Below are 6,817 nucleotides of genomic sequence, written 5' to 3' on the forward strand. Positions count from 1 at the left end.
CAACTTTACAAACTTATAATACTTACTATTCTACAACTTCACATCTTTGAAACCTATCTAAGGAATAAAGTCTACCTAGGTCTACCTATAATTTCGCTTTTAGATATGTCGGGGAAAATAGTATACTTAAATTAAATTAAGCTATTATTTTGTTCTACTGAATTCTTCATGAAAAAATCGTTCTAATTAGCAAAAATAGGGCTTCTAAGTTTTAAACGAAATTTCATTGTTTTTGAACTCAAAAAAGTACCTTTTACATAGGTATGCCTATTTCCAACTTAACTCAGAATTGTGGCATAATTCATAAGGTTTGTTTCATTCTTAGGTATTATAATTATATTTAAAATCAATTAATCTAATAAGTCAGTTATTCCTCACATAAATTCTACACTAGTAGGCACAAAACACCACATTTAGTGGCAAGCTTGTCTATGTCCGGTGGCCGTTTAACGGCAAACAGCGCGCGATGGGTCCTAAACAACAGTTCATTACGCCTTCCTCCGGTGAATGAAACCATTCGTGTCACAATCTGCCCTAGTGCCTTACTCAGGTTCTAACCTTTGAACAAGTTGCTTAGAGGTTTGTTTTATAAAGTTAGGTATGTAGAGGTAACGCTAGACTATGTACAGACATATGTAAAGGAGTACCCAATAGATGACTGTGAAATGAATCTGGGAAATATGAATGACTTATTTATAAAACTGATTGCTTTTAGTTTTAAAATACTTTTGTTGGAGGTTTTGTAACATTTCAATGTGTTTTTGGCGAATTTAGCCGAAGATAGATTTATAAGATAAAATTTATGGAGTATCTTCGTAAACTACATTTATTCCGAAAATATTCATCGTTTTTACCACAGATATGTTATTGTTTTGTACCCAATTTACCTTAAAATCAAAGCTAACAGACCACAATACACACAATACAATCGTGATTTTTGACTATCTGTACTACTGTAATGTGAACTAAATTTTGACGGGAGTTACGCGCAAAGACAATTGACTCAATAAAGCAACCCACGTAGACTAAATGTTGCCCTGAAAATAAGGTTTATTTTTAGTTTAAAATCTTTAACAGTTGATTTATATGTCGTTTCAGCGTGAATAACAACTTACTAAATACCACATGCAAACATAGACCAATAAAATGATGTCCCAACTCAACAAATAAAATCATGTTACGGATTTTATCAGCGCATCGAATGTAATCTAACACAAGATGATCAAGTTTGGTGTAAACAGGTCCGGGCGCTGGCAGCAGTTGGACTGTCGTTAACCGTAATGTCTATATGCCTACGAGTTAGCGAATTGGAGGTAACGGTGTTTGTGTATCATGTTTAAACTCTGTTAAGAATAATTCGTAATTTTTATTATCTTCAAACTTTTTAATATTATAAGAAAAAATAATGAAGATCGCACACCGAAAAGTGGAAATTGCCGTTCACAGACTTTTATAATCAACTCTAAATAGTCCTAGATTAGTCCGCGTCAGCCACAGGTGGGTACGCTGCTACACCTGAGGGTTAAGCTGGAATGCCTTACGTGTCAGCAGCCTTACATTGTGCTGTGTGCATAATGCAGAAATAAGTGTGGCAGTCATGCCACCGGAGTAGATGTACAAAAAGTTGATATTGAAATTACAAGAGAAGGTGGTAGACCTTTTAATTATTCGAATGAATTTCTGCCCACAGCCTACTTACTTGAAGTTTATGGAGCGTCTCTTCTATGAATGGGCAAGGTTTGTCATATTCTACTATCTTGGATAAATACGGGTAAGTTGACTTGAGACTTTTTATAGTTCAATTAAGGTAGCTCTCAGGCATATAGGTTTCCTAAAGATGTTTTCCTTGCACGTGAATTGCCAAATTTCACGAGCTAAGTAAAGCCAAGTAAGTAAACTAAAATAACAGCAGGAGCATTTTCTAATATTTATATTGTAGGTACTTATAATTTGCTTGAATTAAATCCTTTACTTATTTATAGAGTGCATCAGACTGGCTTTCAGCGGTCATCACAAAGCAACATGGAAGGCACCCCGCCGTGGTAACGGTGCCAGGCAGGCTGACCTGAGCTCGCCGCTCCAGAGATTACACGATGTTCAGAGGTTTCAATAGGAAGGATATTGTCAGCAAAAGGTGATTATTTTACGTCGTTCGACATTTCTTTTTGTTTTCATAAGTAGTAGTAAACATCTAAATATATATAACTCAAAGGTGACTGACTGACATAGTGATCTATCAACGCACAGCCCAAACCACTGGACGGATCGGGCTGAAATTTGGCATGCAGGTAGATGTTATGACGTAGGCATCCACTAAGAAAGGATTTTTATCAATTCTACCCCCAAGGGGATAAAATAGGGGATGAAAATATAACTTCGTAACGCGAGCGAAGCCGCGGGCAAAAGCTCGTTTATCATAAAACTGCACGCAATGTTATATTAATTTAGTAATAATGGAAATAGTTACACATTTTAGCATTGTAGTATGTAGCATATACCTATTCTAGAGTTCTAGTTTGAAGGGTGTAGTAGAGCAGAGGAATTATGCGAGGAGTTTAGACTTAGTCTTCATGAATAGCGATGCTTCCATGATAGGTTTTCAGAATAAATATTTCAGTTGGAAAATCGCACATCTACGAATCATCATCAACCCATTAATACTGTCCCACTACTGGGCACGGGTCTCCTTTCAGAAAAAGAAGGATTAGGCCATAGTCCACCGCGCTGGCCAAGTGCGTATTGGTAGACTTCACATACCTCCGAGATTTTTTTTATAAATCTCTCAGGTATGCAGGTTTCCTCACGATGTTTTCCTTCACCGTTTAGCAAGTGATAATTAATTTCTAATACGCAGATAAATTTGAAAATCAGATGCGTGCCTGGGATTTGAACCTCGGACCCCTCGATCGAGAGGCCGCGTTTCTTAACCAATGGGCTATCACTGCTACGCATTTACGAATAGAGTGATAAATACTTGCTGTTATTTATTTAAATATATACCTTTGTCCCTGGATGAGTAAAATTCATAGATTGATTACTCCTAACAAGAAAGTGTAGCCAGCTTTGGGAATTGAAATTGGTGCGAAAATAAAGTTTTGCCACGTCGTCGTTCTAAAATGTCCCTAAAATGTTTGAAATACTTATTTATGCGAACACTACCGGGCTCCCAAATTTATTACGTTTATTTAGACTTTACATACCTTTGAGATTTTTTTTTATAAATCTCTCAGGTATGTAGGTTTCCTCACGAAGTTTTCCTTCACCGTATAGCAAATAATAAATAATTTCTAATCTAATACGCATATAACTTTGAAAAATCAGAGGTGCGTGCCTGGGATTTGAACCTCGGACCCCTCGATCGAGAGGCCGAGAAGTGCCTATATTAAGCCTAGTGGTAAAGAAACTCGATAATACCTACTCATAAAAGCCTTTATATCACGGCGTGCGTAAATGGACGTTTTACGCACGCAAAATTTTATACAACACGCGGACGAAAAAAATTTTTCGTCCTCGTATTGTAATGTACTATTGTGTTAAAAATCTTACCTAGGTATAATATTTTAGAATTTAAATCACTTTTGAAGTTTTACCGTTCCATTCTAAAAATACCTTTAAGTTTTATTCTTTGTCTCGTGGCCGGGCACACGCACTTCGATTATAAATGACTCTCGGGAGGTCTGGCCGCGTGTCCAGATATCAAAAACAAAATCGAGCGCATCCAGTTTTGGGATTACGTTATTTAAGGACTTGTCAACGACAGATGCATAGCGATGTAATCTGGTATTAAGCGAGTAACTGATTTAAGTAATGAGAAGGTAGTAGAATTATAAGTGGTTCGACATAGGCAGCTGCATACTTCTTAACTCAATCGCATTATGCGCTGTGTTCTAATCATAATATCAAATCATATTATTATTAATTGTTAATAATAGACAGATGACATTTTTATTTTAATAATTAATACTAGTAGCAGACGAGCATGCAGTCCATCTGATGGTAAGTGGCTACTGCCGCCTATGGACATCTGTAGTCAACCCCAGATAAGTTTTAATTTCCACCTGAGGTCGGCCACAGATGCGCCATCCCTGAGGACTAAGCTGGACGCCTTGGAAAAGTATGTCTCCCATACCACACCCTTCAAACCAGAACACAGCAGCGCTTCATTGTTCTTATGAGGCAGATATAAGTCTATCGGAGATGACACCGGAGTCGAAACACAGAGGGTTCTACCTTCTCATTATTATTTAAATCAGCTCATCATCATCAACCCATTATTGTCCCACTGCTGGGCACGGGTCTCCTCTCAGAATGAGAACGATTAGGCCATAGTCTACCGCGCTGGCCAAGTGCGTATTGGTAGATTTCACATACCTTGGAGATTTTTTTTTATAAATGTCACAAGAATGCAGGTTTCCTCACGATGTTTTCCTTCACCGTTTAGCAAGTGATAAAATTAATTTCTAATACGCACATAACGAAAAATCAGAGGTGCGTGCCTGGGATTTGAACCTCGGACCCCTCGATCGAGAGGCTGAGTTTCTTAACCACTAGGCTATGACTGCATTCACTTAAATCAGTTACTCGCTTTAAAACTATTAGCGACAGATCACTCATGTTTCGTAAATCGCTTGGAGTGGTGCATCATGGATGTGGACGGATTTTTGGCGAGGAAGGGCTTCGATTGGTTTACAGTTACTCTGTTTACATATTCATGAAACAAATATTGCTTTCGACCTCCGCTTAGTATTGTTCTTTTTAAAAATATCCAACCAGTTTTCGTATAGGTATTGAGCACTGACCAGTTTTTACAATGTTGTACTTATATTTTAAAACGAGCTTTTGCCCGCGGCTTCGCTCGCGTTACGAAGTAATATTTTCATCCCCTATTTTATCCCCTTGGGGGTAGAATTGATCAAAATCCTTTCTTAGCGGATGCCTACGTCATAACATCTACCTGCATGCCAAATTTCAGCCCGATCCGTCCAGTGGTTTGAGCTGTGCGTTGATAGATCACTATGTCAGTCAGTCACCTTTGAGTTATATATATTTAGATTTCGGTTCAAGTAAAATCGTAGAATATCGATTTCTTCCATCTGTATATTGCTATTAAAGGTAGCATTTTTCGTTTTTGCATTGAAATGGAAAACAAGTATGCAGTTCACTTGATGGGAAGTGGTTACTGCCCAAAGATATTCAAAGACAAAGTCGAAAATATTCAAAGTAGATCATTAATTATTCACGGAACTTGGAGACTATTTATAGATTTTGAAGATGGTAGAACCTTTTGTGGTTCGACTCCAGCAGCACCACCGCCAAACCTGTTTCTGCCTCAGAACAACAGTGTTAAGCGCTGCTGTGTTCTGGTTTGCAGGGTGTGGTAAGGGAAGCATAAATTTCCGAGGCGTTCCAGCTTAGTCCTCAGGGGTAGCGGCGTATCTGTGGCCGACCTCAGGTAGGAATATCTAATCCCATCTGCGGTGCATTTCAGATGTCCATGGACGGCACTAGCCACTTACTATCAGGCGAACTGCATGCTCGTCTGCTACGCCTATATTATAAAAAAGATATGTTCTCAGAGAGGTCTTCCCCAGTTAGTTGGTTGTGTAATATAAAGAAAGTAAAGTTCTTGTTCACGCCGAACATTTCATTACAAGAATCCGTCTTAGTCAGCGAAGTGAAAACATACTTAACATATGTGAGTCATAACTCACTGGGTCCAATTGGCAGTTTAAATTATAACTATTTCACGACTTCCGGTCCCGACGTCGCCTGTGTTCGTGTTTAATAATTCCATATACAATATTCTCTACCCTTATGTCACAAACTTTTTTAATATATTAAAGGAGTGATAGAGAGCATGCCTTCCACCTTTTTAGGGTTCCGTACCCAAAGGGTAAAAACGGAACCCTATTACTAAGACTTCGCTGTCTGTCCGTCTGTCACAGGGCTATATCTCCGTAACCGTAATAGATAGACACACGATTTTTTACAGAGGATGCATAACGGTGGCCGCTATAACAACAAACATTAAAAATAAAATAAAGTTGAATATTAAAGGGGGTCTCCATACATCAAACCGGCATTTTTCGCCATTTTCCGATCTAACTGTTAAACCGTACTAGGAAGACGGTTGAAATTTTTACAATCCGTTTACTATAACTGGTATTATAATAAATAAGAAGGTAACAAACAAGAACCATAAAACATATTGTAATACAGTTATTTTAATTTTATTATACGTTGTTTACGTATCATTCATCATCACCCCAACGCCATCTACTGTTGTTTCATATAACTAAGTATTGTTGAAAATAATCAAATGAATAAAAACAATGAACATTTGGTGTTATGGAAGCCTCCATGTGCGAGTTCGACTCGTACTTGGCGAATTTTTATTTATAATGTATAGGAGTAGCAGACGTACATACATTCCGCCTGATGGGAAGTAGCTACTGCCGCCCATAGACATCTGTAATCAACCTCAGATAAAATTAGATTCTTACTTGTAGTCGGCCGCAGATGTGTCATTACCCTTTAGGACTACTCTAGAATGCCGCTTAATATTTCTTATAGTCGATTTAATATTTGTTTTAAAATAATCATAAAAACTGTTATTTGGTGATTTACTTAGTAGCCTAAAAATACTAATTTAAAAGTTACGTACTCGTATTTCAATATAATTATGAAGCATAAACAGTAAAAAATATAAATAAAACAATAAAGTTGTCTTAGATAATTTTATTACAATTATTTATATTATAAATTGTATTAAATATTCGCGCACACAACACAGTGCATACAATCTAATTATACTAAT

The sequence above is a fragment of the Epargyreus clarus genome, unplaced genomic scaffold (assembly GCF_041222505.1).
Source record: "Epargyreus clarus isolate Ecla_fem2 unplaced genomic scaffold, WU_Ecla_fem_2.2 ptg000010l, whole genome shotgun sequence".
In the NCBI taxonomy this organism is placed as follows: Eukaryota; Metazoa; Arthropoda; class Insecta; order Lepidoptera; family Hesperiidae; genus Epargyreus; species Epargyreus clarus.